We start from the raw sequence: 18,441 nt of genomic DNA, 5'->3' as shown, positions 1-18,441 counted from the left end.
ATTGAGCCCGGCAGGTGAAGGGACAACACTGATCGATATCGCTCATAGAGCATATCGTTCCGTGTGTACAGTACGCACCTTTACAGATATCCGTGGTTGAACACAGGTGGTTATATCAAATTGCATGAGGTGCTAAATAAATCACCTGTGGTCAAGCATGGATATCCTTAAAACCTGGACTGTAAGGGTATTTCGAGGACAGAGTTTGGGAACCTCTGGTCTTAAGTTGTTACAGAACAGAAAAACAACCATGGGGGGAAATAAAATTAAAAAAAAAATCACCTTCACGTATGGGCCCCATAAACAATGTGGTGCAAACACAACTTGAGTACTGCAGTCCACGATAACAACCAGATCACTTCAGGCAGACAGCAGCTAAAAACGTACACCTTTCAGGAAATTACAATACAAATTTACTTTCAACCAGTGGTTCCCAAGCAGACTGTCAGGAGTCAGAACACCTTTTTGTGACCCAATTATTTTTGGATAAAAATGTAGAAATACCTAAAATACATTAAAATCTAAAAAAGTGAACCATGAATTAAACTCCTTTGTTTTTCAAAAATATTCATATGTATGATGATTCTGTTCTTATTCAGGACAGTGTTTTACAACCAGTCTGTCATGAAAAGCATCCCCCTTACAGAGGACTCTGCGCATTCCATGACGGGACAGAACATCTGGGACATCAGAGAAGTCCACATCCCTTGTGCTAACCACCAGTCTCTCTCAGGCTATTTTGTGTGTGGAAGACATCGATGTGCACAGGCACCACAATCAAAGCTTCTTGGTCACAGTTAACTGAAGTAGCATTTAGTAGTTGAACAAGTAAAAACAACTTGTGGGAAACACAGCAGCACAGGACACTTCTAATACATGAGTCCCTCATACATTTTAAGATTATTAATGACTGCAAGGCCTTTTATTCCATGATTTACATGACTACCTGGTCACCAAAAAGTTAGGGTAGCCTTCTGCAGTCACTCACTGTGGAAGCATTCCACATGCATAGGTAACACAGCAAAACGATGAGCAGACTACACGATGACTGGTCTTATTCAGGGTACTGTAGATTGCAATACAGTTCAATTTTCAGGTTTCATATTAATGAACACCCAGGAATTTTTCACATGATGTGTCCACAGTCTGCAGACATGTGCTATCCATGTGTGAGTATACTAAACTGCTTGAATCTGTGAGGTGACTAAAAGGCCTGTTAGCGTTGATGGATGTCAGCTGTCATACGACCCAGCCAAACAGACAGTTTTTTTTTTTTTCCATAAACCACAGCTGAAGCACAGATAGGAGAGAGGGGGAAAGGCATAATTCCAACAGTCGCACGTAATGCATTATATATGGTAAAATCTACCAGGTCACAAGTTTACGGATTTCTACTATTAAACATAGAGAGGGGCCCCAGCTACACACACAAAAAAGGAATAGAACTAGGGCGAGTAAAGACATTAGTTTTAGCTTCAGTCAGTGGTGGTTACAGTGACACTGGAGCAATTCACTGGGTCTTGCTCCAGAAGATTATTAACCCATTCTTCACCACAATAAGGTGCTATTACAGACTAATGGACCACACACACACACAGAATTCCATATGCAGAACGTAATAAACACACAGGGGTAAATTTAATTAGCTGCTAAGTCCCGAAAAACTATGGGGGTGATTCGACTTGGAAAGGAAGTGACACCCCCTGTTGCATTTGCGACCCCAGCACTGCGACCAAAGTCACAGGCTGGGATCACCATCACGACGATCAGTCACGTTGGTGGACGGCGCCGAGCCACCAGTCAGCTGAGTAAGCCTCAGCTTACTCAGGCTGGCTGGCTTGCGAGGCCAGGAAACTGCATCAGTGGATGTAGCCCCTGGCCTTGACACTCCCGGAAAATGGGGCGGACACTACCCAGTTTCCGGGAACACCGCCCAACCCTGCCCCCTTAAATGCCTCTGCCTGTCAATCAGTGAACAAAGTGGCTCATGCCTCAGTGAACTTGGAAGTTCCAATAAGTGAAAACTGAATAGTATGAATAGTGATGTGATAAAATGAAACTAAAATAGCACCAGACTCTACAACTAGAAAGTTATAGTCAAAGCTTCACCATGCAAGGAATCCATATGTAGAAAACTGGGGAGGATAAGTTAGATAGGGGGTAGTGCCAAACCCCAAAACAAGAGGCAAAAGTAAACCACCCAAAGGGCAACACAGCAGCAGTCTAAAAGCTGTGGGCCTGTACCCTTGATCCTTAAACACGGTAATAGTGCCCGTAACTAGGGTGGTGCGACCTGTGTCATGGCACCGCAGGGCAGGAGGCACTGTTTGGGCTTGTCAATTTTCCTGTTTATTATCATTCTCACTTGTTGCTTCCTCTTCTTTTATCCCCAGCATCTCCTGACCTCCCCTATCTAATTCCTGGCCCTTCCCCATGAAGCCATGGCCCTTTTTCAAGTGCACGATCTTATGTTCCTACTTAAAAGCTCTCTCTGGCACAGGGCACCAAAAAGTCTCACTTGTTGCTTCCTCTTCTTTTATCCCCAGCATCTCCAGACCTCCCCTATTTAATCCCAGGCCCTTCCCCATGAAGCCTTGGCCCTTTTTCTGGTGCACGATCTTATGTTCCTACTTAAAAAATAGGGGGTTAGAGACACCAATGCTCTCTCTGGCACAGGGCACCAAAAAGTCTAGTTACAGCTCTGCTGTTTAATATCCCACTGGACACTCCCTAAGTCAATGCAGTAGAATTCATACAATGTACAGATATGTCCTCATACACCAGTGATTCCTCAAGGCACACTAAAGCTGGCCACACACTAGACCCACTTACATCCAACCAGTTGATTGTTTGGAATGAAAATCTGGTAAGGTATGAAAGCAATTTGCTCCCAAATGCCGGAAAATGGACAAAAACTGTTTGAACAAATTGTTTAGATCAAACATTTAACAAACTTGTCTGACCGACTATTTTCATCTGTTTTCAGGCATTTAGGAGCAAATTGCTGATCATCAGTTACTCCCATACGTTACCAGATTTTCATTCCAACCAATCAACTAGTTGGATGGTTGGATGAAAGTTGGTCTAGTGTGTGGCCAGCTTAACAGTCCTGGTTTTAGTGATATCCATGCTTAAGCAAGGATGGTAAAGCAAAATAACCGAGGTATTAAATAACCTGTGCTCAACTATGGCTATCCTTAAAACTTTGACTGTTAGTGTGCCTTGAGGACCGTAGTTGGGAACCCGTCATACACTGTTGCTCTAGTCGTAGCAAATAGCCCCTCTCGGCGCGCAAGATCTCGAGCAACTTGGCCATGCAGAGTGTCTTTTTATGTGCATGTTATCCACATAAATAAAACAACTGGGAGCAACAAAACTACTTTGCTAGGTTACACTGATCAATTTGATGTTCAACATACTGTATGTGTATATCTGTGAGCAACTAAGTTCTTCGACTCTGTACATGTTTAAAACTAGGGGATCTATGCACTAAACCAGAGGTTCTCATACTCGGTTCTCAGGACCAGGGCCGAATTTATCACTAGGCAACCTAGGCACCTGCCTAGGGCCCACTGGATCCCAGGGGGCCCCTGGCTCCCCAAAATCCATCCCCGACTATAACATAAGCTTCTCTTCTTGTTTAATATTTCAGAGTCGGATGCCGGCGTTTGGCCGTGACTCCGTGACTACCCGTGCCTCTGTGACACATGTCCAAAAAGAGCACTGCGTGGCATCATGACATCACACGGTGCTGCCCCGCCCCTCCTGCACTTCTTTATGTACCTGTAAGCCCAGGCGGCTGAGTGGGAGAGGAGGATCGGTGCAGCTGCTGCTGACTCAGCACCGCTGCTGTAGTAGATAGATCCCCTTCAATGTGAGTCTCTCCTCAGGGTTGGTTGTAGTTGTCTGCCTCACTTCTTATCTGGCAGCATCTCCCCCTGAGATTGCTCTCCATTCCCCTGCGATCACCCCCTGCCCCCACCCGCTACTCTCCCCCAATTGCTCCCACCTCCGCATATAAGGCTGCTGCTGTTAGCTGAGGTACTGTATCTGTTGCTGCCTGGAATTGCATGTTCCTTAGGTTGAACTGGACTATATTTATCTTAGACATTGTTTAATTCTGAGTAACACTCATTGTTTATAAAATTGCTGTTTATTCAATTACTGAATTTTTTTATCATTAGTAATATTAGATTGTTATATGCTGTAGGTGAGCTATTCTGGTTTGGTCATTTTTTACTCAAATTTTAGTTTACTTTTTGAAGTTCTCATGAACACTGTCAAAAGTACACTCCTCTAGTTCAATCAGCTCTTCAGCTGATTAGGTTTTTTTTGCAGTATAAACTTGTATGGCTACAGAATGACAGTCAAAGATGTGTCTGTTCAGTACAGTTAACAATCCATCTGACACCCCTCTCCTGTCACCCTGTGGTTAGGTGTGTGTGGCACCATTTTAGTTAGAAATACAAGCTGGACGGTTGGTCATTTGGATGGTTGGAGGAAAGTTGGTCTAGTATAATGCCAGACATACACTGGGATGATGTCGTTTCGATTTGGCCAAATTGTAATGCCATATCGTTCAGTGTATATGCACAATATGTGCGCTCCCACGGTCGCATGCAACATCGTCACATTTGAAGTGCTGCATATTAAAGCTGACGATATCACATGTGGCACTATTCATGTTAATAAAAGGACGGAACGAGTGATCATTCCATAGTTCATTACATTCTTCTGCTGTGTACCCGTGGTACAATATGTCGGCCTGATGGTCCAGCATATTGTCCCTTCCAGTGTGTACCCACTTTATAACCAGCATAACTCAAGGTAAATGATGAGTTGCAGTGGGGTTTTTTTTTTTTTTAAATGAAAATATAGTACTATAGCTTGTTTGAAGGAGGGAGGCCCCAAACTGGTATCTTGCCTAGGGTCCCATGAGGTCTAAATTCTGCTCTGCTCAGGACCCCACACAGGTCACATTTTCCAGGTCACCCAGCAGGTTCATAGGTGTATTCATTACTCACCGACACATTTTAAAAGATCTACAGGTGCAGATATTTATATCACTTTTGATATTGAGGAGACCTGGAAAACATGCACTGTTTGGGGTCCTGAGGACCGAGTTTGAGAACCTGTGTACTAAACCTTGGAGAGACAAAGCAGTACCAACCAATCAGCTCCTAACTTATGTCACAGGCTGTGTTTGAAAAATGACAGTGAGGAGCCGATTGGTTAGTACTGTACTCCATTCACTTTCTCTCTCTCCAAGGCTTAGTACATACAGATGTGTCCATATACATTTATCCTCCACGCGCTACAATTCGTGTCACTCAACGCCGGAGCTCCGTGTGACTTGGTAGCGCCAAGCTTCTTTTGTGCGACTTTTTACCATCATATGCGTCCTATTTGCACAGCGATGCGAATAAATAGCACAAGCAGATTCTGCGAGCGAGTGCGGGTGTATCTGCATGCTAAACGCTACGTTACAGTGTTATAGCCGCTGACACTGATGATGACACTGACTATCATTTGATGGTAAAAAGTCGCACAAAAGACGCTCTGCGCTACTCAGTCATGCCACGGATGTCGCGACTAGAAGGGCTGTTTACTGCGCAAGAAGGCTAGATGTAGAAGGACCCACCTGTAGGCCCCAAGTTGTGAGTGGTTAAAGTCACAGTCCTGCATCTCTAGTACACTTTAAATAGTGTTTCACCGCATCTGTGATACGAATATGACACAAATTTTAAATTAAACAGTAGGCTACTCCTCTCTGAGCTCCTCAGTTATGCCGGGCATCTTGCACTGTATGGTGAACAGACGCTAGGTGTATAAGCGCATATCTGTATGCCACACTATACCCTCTACACGGACTTAATGGTCACGCACAAGACATTAGTAAAACACTTTGCTGGGAATACGTAGACATTGTAGTGTATGTCACAAGTGAGAGCTGCATAATAGTCACAGCGGAGAGATTTTATTAATGTACAAGCCTTTTTAGGAACACGCAGTGTATGTTAATAATGTGCCACAAACTAAACGCTATAGAGGGGACACATAAACTAGACTTTCCCGCTGGACAGCTCAAAAGGCTAACAAAGTAGCAAGTTCATAGTTCAGGCTATACAAGGATCCTAGGAAAAGGACTTTAGTAAGGTGGAAAAAAATAAACCACAAGACAGTTTCAGGTAGGTCAGGATGGGATCCAATCAGGTGGTCGACAACAATAATGCTGAAATGTGAAACGTCAATATTCTTAGAATGCCAACCGGGAGGGTTGGGGTAAGGGGGGGAGGTTAGAATTAGGCACTGGGGGAGGTAATAGGATCAGGGGAGTAATACCAGAAATGCCGATCATCAAACATCTGTGCGGGAACTGCTGCACTTGTGACCACTGGGACCCGGAAGATGGTGCTGGAGCCGCCAGGACGCGGTCAGGATATACCCATTTTTAATTCACACTGCTGTCTGCCTTCACCACTTCCTCCAGGGGAGCCTCTGTTTATCTGGCAGAGTTCTGAATATCTACTTACACAAGCTTCCAGCAATCGACTTTGGATGATGCCTGGACTCTTGCACACTGCACACACTTCCTTTACTTAGGTAGTTGTTACCAGCTTTCTAAGTGAGGAACGACCTGTAGTGGGACCTGGTTTGATAGAAACTATTTAATCTTGACAGTAATTTGAAGTCCAGAGGTGAACGCGTTGGTCTTATTACCTAAGATAGAGGTTCCCAAACTGGGGCCTCAACAGGCGATTGAACAGGCGATATATATCTATAGTGTATCGCCGGGTGTGTACAGCAGGTGTGTCTGTCCTTCACAGACATATCTGATTTGCTTTGCAGCACAGCAGATGACCGATATATCAGAGATATATCAGCCATCTGTTGGAGTGTACAGGCGATCCGGTGATCACACACATGCTGCGGGGACCCGGCAGTGATTGACAGCTCAACTGGGCGGTTAATTTAACTGCCCGCCCATTTTAGCTGTCAAGCCCATCACATCGAGCAAACAATTAGTAAGGGTGCATACACTTAGCAAGTGTAAAACAAGGTTTAAAGGATATCCATGCTTGACCACAGGTGATTTAATTAGCACCTCAGTCAATTTGCTTTAACCATCTGTGCTCAACCACGGATATCTCTAAACCTGAACTGTTGGGGTGCCTTGAGGACCGCGATTGGGAACCTCTGAACTAAGGCATACACTTCACGTTTTTTTTTACTAATTGACTGATTTGCTTTACTTATGCTATAATTTTATTTAAGCATACATTTAGAATGTTTAACATGTATACAACTCATTTACTCAGTAATAAATGTACATTTATTACAGATGGCCCTGGATGCTGTGAATACACTGTGCAGTAATAGGACCAACCAGCTGAGAATTGGCTGATCGGCCTGACTTTGGCACAGTGTGCGCCAAGTTTATGATGATTGTTGGTGATTTTCATAACCAATCCTTACCTAAATGTATTATTATTACAGGAAGACAGACAATTTCTACTGTCGCAGCTTCTAGTTGGGATGTAGATTAAATCCGGCTGTCGGAATGCAGATGCTCACAATGCCAGCGCCAGAATTCCGACACCAGTATCCCAGCGGTAAGCAGTGGGAGGGTTAGGTTTACGCGTATGGGTAGGACACTTACCAACAGGTGTTGGTATCCTAACTGTCGGAATGCCTGCATCTGTATTCTGAGCGCCTGGATCGTGAGCGCAGGCATTCCGTTCTTAGGCCCTTCTAGTTACATATAGAAATTTATATCAACCAGTTAATGTAGTTTGTATTTCAAACAGTTGTCATAAGTTTAAATATTGGAGCACTTGATCAATCTGGACACATAGGGCGCGATTCAATTGTTTTGACCTAAACATGTCTAAAGACATTGATAGGGCGTCCAAACAGCCGTTTGGGTGCCCAAAATAATGGAATTTGCACACATTTCCTCTTACACCTCAGGAGGCTGCGAGAAAAAATGTCCCACCCATCGGCTTTAGGCGATGTATGGAGCAACAATTGAATCGCTCTGTCGGGCACTTACTTGCCCAGCGGGAAGCGTGCAAAACAATTAACCGCCCTCAGAGAGCCTTTTTCAGAGGTGCATGCAAAGCGGATCTGACAGATTTGTTTTTTAAACTGCGCGTGCTTAAGTTTACTGTAACCTATATTGGCCTGCGCCAATATAAGTTACAGATGGCAGACGCAGTGAGGACTTGAATGCAGTGTGATTGACAGGCAGCATGTGGGAGGTTACGGGGGTAGCGAGGCAAACACAGGCGTGTCAAGACAGTTTTGGGAGGGGGAAGTCTCAGGCAATCATATGCAGTAGTAAAGGCCCCGTTGCTTACTTGCAACAGACATTCTGAGCGACCATGGGGTTTCTCAGAAGAGCAAGCGGCAGGTTTCAGACGGCACTAACTGGCGCCTCAGTACCATTTCCAGCGACTGTGACATTTGCATATTTTCGCACAACCACTGTACGGAACCTGGATAAGCATGCACCTGTGACTCAGGCTCATAGCTACTTTGTGTCCTCTACCGATATTTCTCTGCAAATATTATGTTGCAATCAAATAATTTACTTTTACTAATTTAATATACACACACTGCAAGTTTAAGTCCTCATACCCAGCCATTTTTTGTTTCACTGAAGCACATTGTACAGTAATAACATAATTAAACACATGGATATTGAAGGTCCAAATATAAATTTTCCAAAATAAAAATCATACAGACTGTTCTATGCAGGTGGTGCTTAGTAATTAGTCAAATTAAAAACATTAAGGGCCAAATTAAATTAGGCATAAAGCGTTCGCCGATGCAATCTTATTGTGCATACCGGCGTATCGCGCTATTCAATTCCTGAAGCGGTCCAGTGATGTATTCCGGGGGTCACGTGATAATAACATCCGGCATCTAGTAGTGAGTAACACAACTAGTGCCGAGTAGGCAACATGAGGTTATCCAGCGGATGTGGAACTACAAGTCCAAATCATGCTGCTTTAAAAGATGTTAAATGACCTCTGGGCTCAGAAACAGAACACTGATCTGGCATGGATCTTCCAAAATGACAGCAACAAAAAAACTGAGGCTTTCATAGTCCCATGGAATGTGCTTGGTACAAATTCTTACTATACATTCACTAACTGTACTTTATTTGTTCTTTTGCCTGTGCTAAATTTTTATTTCCTAGGACCTGCCAATGTCGCATCTTTTGCTGCATCTGGAATTAATCTACACATACCAAGAATGCCAGCAATATGTTATGTGCTGATACAAAAAGGTCTTTAAGCAGTGAGTTAGTTACCTTGCTCCCAACCAAGAACGGACCATACAGCCAGGACCAGCAGAAAACTAAGCGTGGCTTTAAGGTGCTGCACTACAGGGGTACCAAGTCTGCAATTTTTTTTTTTTTTGGTAGCCTGGGTGCAATTCAACATTACAAGTCATCTGCTCAGAGGAAGAGTAAATAAGTGTTGGGATATGGGGAAGGGGAGGGGTCTGTGGTACATGAGCAGTGAAATCTATTTTGTGCACGCACAGTGAGACGACTGAACGGGCTTCATGCCACAAGTGCCTGGGTACGGGGCCTAAGAGAACCCAACACCAGCCCTGCGTATGGCACATTCTGTAGTAAGGGTTACTTACAGTTGTGTCCACATCTTTCCTCCATGTGCTACATGTCGCGTTGCAGATAACGGACTAGCGCCGTGCGTCTCTGCAGTGCAGAGTATATTTTCATGCAACTTTTTCCCTTAAAATGTATCTTATTCGCAAACAGGACACACAAGCAGCTTCTGATTAAAATTATACGTGGCATGCCTATATTCTGTGTGCGACTGATTATATCTGCATGCGAAATGTTACGTTACAGTGTTGGCTGTGACACTAACAGCATTTCACACATATATACACACACAATTTATATATTGTATATAAATATCACATATATACACTACATATAGCTGCGGGGCCATTAGCTCTCATCAGTATGAAAGACCAGCTTTTAAACATCAGAGAAATCAACTATAAAAGTGCTAAATTTGACCATGCCATACCGCAAATTGAAATCCTCAATGAAATGGCCCAGGCTCTTCTATGACACCAACCCCATGGCAGTCAATGAGGATGTTCTGTCAACAACTGCCATCAAGTATAATGTGGCTTGTAACCTGTAAATAGAAAAATGTGTAAATAGAAACAATTGCTTGGGTATAATAATTCCTAGCAAAGTCACTATATTAAAAAAAAGAACATACAAAAAACCCATAGGCATATACAGTGTCTGGTCATAGAGACATGCAAATACCTGCGCTATTTTAAGAAGGCTTTTACTATCCAGCGGATTTCCTTAACCACTAAAAAACACATTACTGGCACACTAGAAACTAAGTCGAAGGTGGAAAACAAAAGTTAGTTGTTTATTTATTTTTTTAAGCTTCTGTCATATGGGGGGTGATTCAATTCCGCACGATGTTAATAGCGCCGGGAAGGTGTTCTCGGAGTTATTCAATTCAATGCACTGTTAGGCAGACTAAAGGATTTCTTCTTGCACCCTCCTGGGGGTACGAGCCAAAATCCAATTTAGCGTCGGTCTCGATGCGGTTTTCCAGCTTAGCGTGGAGCTAAAAGCCTCGCGGCCGGCACTTTAGTTGGAGAATGCAGGTTAATGCAACTGAACACCCAGCTTTAGTCACGCTAACAGTCATTCTCCAACTTAAGTCGGACTTAAAAGCACGGTGAATTCACTAGCTCCGGAAACCCCTTCCCAGGGATATTCGCAGCGTGCGGAATTAAATCACCCCCATGGTGTTTTGTTCAATGTTTCTTGCAGTCCAACTTCAGTGACGTATGAGGTCACTTACTATAAAGTTTATATAACCGAATAGGGAGTAGGTACAAATAGGGAGGTAGGGGAGGCCAGGTGGGGGGGGGCTGGGTGAATCATCATGGCCACGCCCGCACTGTACAATGCAATGATGATCGGCACTGTGCTGCATGGTGCTAGGCAAGGTTAATGGAATTTGCCTCATATCACATAACTGAGCCCCACAGGTCTCACAGGATGGTTCCCCAAAATGCAGGAGTTTCCCAAAGTTCCAGCAGAGTAGGCAACTATGATTTAAACAAGCAGAAAATGCTTATTCAGTTAGGTGTTTTTAATGCTCTTTGAGAACTTAAGGAAGGCATTTATCACAGTCCCTAATAAGTTCTCCATCACTTACAATGTCCACTTGTGCCCCCCTTTCCAACACACCATTTCTTTATCTCTCTCATCTTATGCAGGCAAGTTTTGAGCAGCAAAGGAATTCATTTCTTCTGAAATTTCACATTTAACTACCACAACCTAAAGAAAACGAGTTGTAATAAGTAAAAGTGCTATGAATAGCCATAGCAAGCATATGTACACAGGACCGGCAACAGAAATCATGGGCCCCAGTACATGTTTTTGGGGCCCCCTATCCCTTCTCCTAGCCCTTATCCGTGCCAGTCACACCTCCCCCTCTTCCCCAGCCCGTGTCAGTCACACACACCCCTCTCCCCCAGCCCGTGTCCATCACACACACCCCTCTCCCCCAGCCCGTGTCCGTCACACACTCCCCTCTTCCCCAGCCTGTTGTCCATCACACACACCCCTCTCCCCCAGCCCGTGGCCGTCACACACCCCTCTTCCCCATCCCGTGTCTGTCACACTCTTCCCGAGCCCCTGTGCCCGTCACACACCCCTCTTCCCGAGCCCCTGTGCCCGTCACACACACACCTCTCCCCCAGCCTGTGGCCGTCACACACCCCTCTTCCCGAGCCCCTGTGCCCGTCACACACCCCTCTTCCCCAGCCCGTGTCCGTCACACACACACCCCTTCCCCAGTCCCTTTAGCTGCAGCTCCCCACCACTCACCTTATGACTCTTTAGCCCAGCCCGGCCAAAAGCCCGTTACACTAATTTTTGGGGGGTCTCCTATCCCCTCTCCTAGCCCTCACACACCACTCTTCCCCAGCCCTTGTGTCTGTCACACCTCCCCCTCTTCCCCAGTCACTGCTGGGACTCGGGAGGATCTTGCAGCAATAGCCGTGACGGGTGCCCTGCACTCACAGCAGGTGGCAGAGACAAAGGGGACACGTGAACTGGGCTCCCGAAATTTCCAGAGGGTTCGGGGCCGCTCGGAAACTCGGGGCAATGTACAAGTGTCCCCTAAGCAAACCCCTGTCTGCACAATTCCTCATACATAAAAATCTTTTATTAATATAGGACATAGGCCCTCATTCAGAGTCGATCGCTAGATACAAGCGGTCGCTCTGAATGAGGGCAGCCGCTTGTGGTGTGAAGTGCGGCCTCCTGGTCGCTAGTTAAGCTGTAGGTTACCACCCACAGCTCTAGCGAGCAACCAGGTTGATGGTCGCGATGGTCAGTACCATCGCAGCTTGTGACGAGACCCTAAGGTTGGGTCTTGGCGATCGAGCAGGAAGCTCCCCACTGACATCATTGCTGGTGTCAGTGGGGCCACCCCCAAATGGCAAGCGTTCCGTCTGGAACGCCTCAGTTTGGCCGGCCAGCCCCCCTGCCCGCCTCCCAAACGGGGCGAGTTGTCAATCACCATCGACAACTCACACCCTTTGGTGCGATACCAGTAGCGACGGAGGCAGTAACGCTAACCATTACACCATCTGTGCTGAATTATGCCAAAATTATCTTCATTATAATGACAAAGTGTACATAAAAAAAATATAGGCGTGTTAACAGGTAACAAATCATACAACAAATAGTATATAATTATAATATCATACATCACATACATGTTAAGCCTGTACCTCTATCATACTTGCCTACTTCAGGGAAATTGTGATAGCAGCACCTATGAGCGCGGCGGTAAAGTTGGCGTGTACTGCTACATCAGAGAGGCGAGTCATAAAATTGACTTGCATACAAATGCAAATGAGCCCCAAAGCGGTTAGTAAGATCTATTTGGTGATGAAAACACACGGATACTTTTTAGAGAATGCATGTAACAATAGGATTCATTGTGCCTTATACCCAATCCAGGGAAAAGATACTAATGATCTAATTTGAATGTATACATCTGGGTTTTTTTTTTATATAACAGCTTCATAATGGGGGTAAGGTGCAATCAGGGAGATTGCTAGGCTCCTCAGGGAGACTACTACTATTTCAGGGAGTCTCCCTCACAATGAGGGAGAGTTGGCAAGTATGACATTATCCACATTCATATTGCCAGGCGATGCTCAGAACATCAGCGCTGTACCCTCTTCCATTCTCAACAATAACAGCTAACTGATAGAGCGTTGTAACCCGCAATGTTTTGCCTGTGACCTGTATTGATACCCTGCTAACAGGATCCTCTCAAAAAGAAACAGAGGAGCACAGGTCTGGACAGAGTCATAACACAGTATGTGTGACACATTAAGTGGACATCTAAAAGACACAACTAGAACGATGCACAACACAAAGGCATGGTCATTATTGTACTTTCACTACACACCATAACATCATCTTCCTCAATGTTTAACTTAACGACATTGGGCGGAATTCAATTCTTTCTAGCCCCTATCGCGCCCCACGGAGCTATTCAATTCTTGCTTCTGTCGGGCACGATGAGCTGCCAGCGCTACATTCCAGCTCGCACCCCCTGGGGGATGAGAGCTGAAATGTACGAAAAGTTACATGTTTGGGCGCCCAAACATCACTTTTCGTGATCGCGCCCAGCACTTTGGTCGGGTATAGCTGCTTTCCGTGGCTAAACCTGACCTCTATGGGTGCAGTCAGCACGAACATCTTGGACAATTGCATAGCAGCCCGCGATCTCCTGTCACTTTAGACGGGAGATGCGGGCCGCGAATACAATTGAATTCCGCCCATTGTGTGCTCAGGACAGCCTAATACACTGGTGGTTTGTTTGTAAAGCAGCATTGTTGCAGGTGAAAATCGGAGGGAAAATTAATTTCATACAGTTTACTGTGCAAAGTCAGCCCTATAAATTGGGACTATCACTCCATTGCATAAAGCTGCAGAACAAAAAGGTCTTTATGGTACCTACACAAAGTAAAACCTGGATGTTCTGCACAACCGGCAAATAGAGGGATCTTTGGTCATCAGATATCCTTTGACAGAAAAGATTGTGAATCCTACGAGCACACTGCGGTGAAGAATCTGTATTATAAATAGGACCACTGTCCATGGGAACAGATGAACAAATGGGGAGAATAGAGGCACGCCATTATGGTGGGCTCTTTATCCTGCAGATTCAGAGGGACAGGCACGCAGAAGGGGGCATGGGATCTGCTATTAATCATATTCCAGTTCATTTCATGCGGCTGGCATACATCCAAGAAGTTACAGAAGCCACCGCTCTGGAGTTCACAAAGCTCTCAAACAAAAAAATAAATAAATGCCGAAGGCGCATTTACACCAGTCAAACAAATGGCAGCTTTCATTCGGAGACACGATGACTATACAGATATAGTAAAGATGGATACTGTAGCTGTGATGCTGCTGAACATGGGCGGTTGGTGCCAAATTAACACCAACATGATCAAATGGCAGAGTTGCATTTAATAATTAAACTAGGAACTAAATGTATAATAAATTGGGTAGGAAGTATCAAGTTACTATGATGTATCCAATGTTGTTGTGTATAACCACGATTTCCTTTTACTGACCTAGTGCGGGAAATAGGTTATAGCCTGCAGAAAGTCACCATTGCACATCTTGGGCAAAGTACAGAAGACATCACTATAGCCAAAAATTGCCCCCACTTTTCATATTTCTGCCTAACGTGAGGGGTGGGCTCCTATTTGACTGCATCTAGAACTGCAACAATGTAACAAGTGACACACACATAAAGCACAGAAAAATGAGGGGTAGAGAAAATGTGAGGATTGGCCTTACAGGAAAATAGGGAAACAAATATAAAACAAAGAATGTAAGAAAATAAACGAAAAATCAACAGCAGCAGCATGAAAGTAATTCAGCTTTTCCCTACAGAATCTTTATGGAAATATATGGAAGGTTCTCAGCGGCCTCCCTATACACTCCCAATGAAAAACAATGTAACAATCACAAGCCTCTGAATAAGCACAATACAGTGAGAAGGCATGGAATTCCGATGGAGCACACAAGCACTAGGAAGGGAAGAATTTCAACAAAATGAGGAAAGGAGAAACTGGGCTCCACCAGCTATAGGCGGATCCCAAGAAAATGCTACAGGGTCAAAAGTTTAGTGTGGTTTCAATTTCACCTCTCAGCAGCCAATCAGAGGGAGCTCGGGAGCTGCAGGATGCACGCCTGCTGCCAATGAGACTTTAACCCATGCCGTGCCAGCTCCAGGCCTGGAAAATCACCGCCTGGCTGGCTGAAGTGCATGTGACTTCTGTGTGTATAGAAGCATGCACACCGTAAATGCCCACATTCAAAACCACTCTGTTCTTTAAGGATGCAGATTTCAACTAGTTACTCCGTTACACTGCAAAGTAGGACACAAGAGCTAACTCTGCAATACACTGCTCTACAGCCACAGAGATATAAAACCAAATAGTACTGATCTTCCACCATCTCTTAAAGATATAGGGGCATATGTATCAAAACTTGTTGTGAGATAAAATTGTTAGATATATATCACCAATCAGCTTCTAACTTACATTTTGCAGGCTGTGTTTAAGAAATGAGCTGATTGGTTGGTGATATATATCTCACAATTTTATCTCACATCAAGCTTTGATACATATGCCCCATAGTCTACAAGTAGAGATACTGAAGTGGAATAAAAGACAAACACCTTTAGGATCAGAAAATCATTAAGATGTACATTCAGTGTGAAACAGCCTTTAGAGTTTTATACAACTGCTATCATCATAAATGAATATGGGATAGGTCTGTAAGTGAGAGAGTTTCAAGAAGTTTTATATCCGTAAATATGAACTTTGCATTCTTTGCAGCTCAAATCAGAGTTACTCATAAAACCACGATAGGGGTGATAAACTACATGATGTTCATCTCCATTAGGATCCATCATCCATACAAAGACTATAGGGTAATGCCAGGTGGAGAGCTTGCCTTTCCCCACAGTCTTTGTCCATCAACAAGAGATGGGGTGCCATCTGGTACATACTGAGAAAAGGAAAAGGGCTCAGCAGCTTTATGATAATTTGGACTTTAAGCAACAATCTTAGGAGTTGCTATGACCACACAACCCACCTGTTATCAGGAAGAACCTAAATCAGAGGCTCCTTACAGACCTTACCAAGATAACACCTTGTACACAACTGCCAAGGTGCCAACCTGAGATGAGACACTATGGGGGCGATTCAATTATTTTATCGGGCGCTTAAATTAATGGGTGCACGGATGAAGCAACTCAATTGTTGCTCCGTTCTGGCACTCGTGCCGCCGGTACACACATTTCCGCTCAACGCCTGCTGAGGTGGCAAGCAGAAATGTGAGAGAAGTCATCATTTTGGTCACCAAACCGAGAGTTTAGGTGCCCAAACCAGTACTTTAGACGGGTTTAGCCACTTTGCACGGCTAAACCCGTTGCTGCCAGGCGCACACTCAGATTACGGCCGCCCAAACGGAGCAACAATTAAATTGCTCCTTTAGGCACCCAACAGTTAAGGCGCCTGATAAAAATTGAATCGCCCCCACTGATTCTGGTGCAATGTATTTATTTCACAAGAAACATAACAAAACTGCCTCCCCCACAACCAGACCTCTTAAGAGTCCTGCCAATAGTGCTCAGAAGCTGGTGCAGCCCAAACCATCCAATGGCAGGCAGTATATTTCGGCAACAGTCAAGTCTATTTGTTCGTCGGGAGGCTTGCCACCTAGCAACAGCAGGTGGGTATACGCAGCAAGCCTCCAGACGATCTGTGGGGCAGGGAAATCACGCCCCAGACAGCAGAGCTTTGCATGCATGTGCATGAGGTCACATGCAGGCTCGCGCTCAGCTGGTCTTCTGATCAGATTTCTCTCCAGTGTAGAAGATGGAGGATGCTGTGTCAGTTGCTGTGACTTACACACTGTGCCTCTTTCCTGTTAAGGTGATATTGGACCCTAAAAAGGAGAGTGGAAGTATCCTCTTATTCTTCCACAGAGGAATTACTACAAATTTTTAATTTTGCAGCTCAAAAGGCAGATTCTTTACCTCCAATTAGGTGGCGGAACAGGGTTCCTAATTTTGACTCAATGTTTAATAAATTGATTTTTTTTTTTTTGGGTGGCAATAATTAATGGGCACCCAATACAGCAATTCAATTGATTTGGACGCCCATTAATTATTGTGCTTGTCGCACCCAAAAGTACTGGATTTAGCTATATGAAGTGGCTAAACCCATCTAAAGTCCTGCTTTGGGTGCCCAAACCATGGACTTTTCACATATTTCTGCTTGCCACCTCAAGAGGCTGAAACAGAAATGTTGGCACCGGCAACTGGCGCACCTAAACTGAGCAACAAATGAATTTCTCCGTTGGGCGTGCATTAGTTAAGACATCCAAAAAAACAATTGAATTACCCCTGGGGTGTCTCAATAGGGAGGTCGTTTTGGAATTTATTCTGGTGAAATTACCTCCAAATGTAATAAATCCCTTCAGTCTCATGCTGTCTCTCACAGGGAAGCTTTTTCAAGCAGACCATCCAATTTCCCTGTTATTGCCCAAAGCAGGCAGACTTTTATGGCCTGTAGTAGACCTAACTCTCCTGCCCTTAGCAAGCATTTTTCCAGTATAAAGGGGCCTCCATCTCATATGAACTTGCTTTCCCCTGACAGACATCCGCAGGTAGTGGACTGGAAGCCTGAGAAGGTAGTGCGCTCAGCTCCTCTTCCAAAAGGGGAGAATGAAGCGACATTCAAATAGCTAGGAGTAGTCCTAGTAGGTAGAACACCCCCAAGCTAAGCTGTAGTCTACACTCTGGGTCTTGTCAGAAAATTCTAAGGTGTTTAAATTCACTCTGTTGGTCTTTACTCTAATTAAGGCCGATGAGTTGGTTCTCTGCAGCCATGCAGGTTTACCTGATATATAGAGGTTTCCTTGCTAATTTAGCCTCAATATGCCATGCAGCCAGATATGCCTGGTGTGAGCGAACCACCGGGTCCCGTGCTACTCTGCTAGCATCGGGCATTTTTTTTTCCCCAAAAAAGATGACTAGGACTCTACTCCCTTCACTGGCTGCCTGTCAGATGGCGAATTGTTTTCAAGATTGGCTTACTAACTTACAAAGCCCTACATGACCATGGCCCAGGGTACCTGAAGCAGCTTCTTTCTTATCGTCCCACTCGATTACTGCGATCCGTTGATGAAGGACTAATAACAGTACCTAGAATCTCCCGGAATTCGTCTGGGGGTTGAGCTTTCAGTTTTGGGGCTCCAACCTTATGGAACTCACTTCACCACACAGTTCGAGAGGCCTCTACTCTAGA

General features: G+C 44.7%; 1 protein-coding gene across 2 annotated transcripts in view; it reads right to left on the bottom strand.

The window, feature by feature from the left end:
• The window catches only part of NCOA3 (nuclear receptor coactivator 3), a 119,996-nt gene that overhangs the window by 60,570 nt on the left and 40,985 nt on the right, over nt 1–18,441 (bottom strand). For both annotated transcript variants that reach the window (XM_088472159.1, XM_088472161.1), the window contains exon 2: nt 10,071–10,184. The gene's annotated coding sequence lies outside the window, so the exon portion shown is untranslated. The remainder of the gene's footprint in view (nt 1–10,070; nt 10,185–18,441) is intronic.

The sequence above is a fragment of the Taudactylus pleione genome, unplaced genomic scaffold, assembly GCF_031769625.1.
Source record: "Taudactylus pleione unplaced genomic scaffold, aTauple2 ptg000121l, whole genome shotgun sequence".
NCBI lineage: Eukaryota > Metazoa > Chordata > Amphibia > Anura > Myobatrachidae > Taudactylus > Taudactylus pleione.
This window is presented reverse-complemented; position numbering and strand designations above follow the sequence as displayed.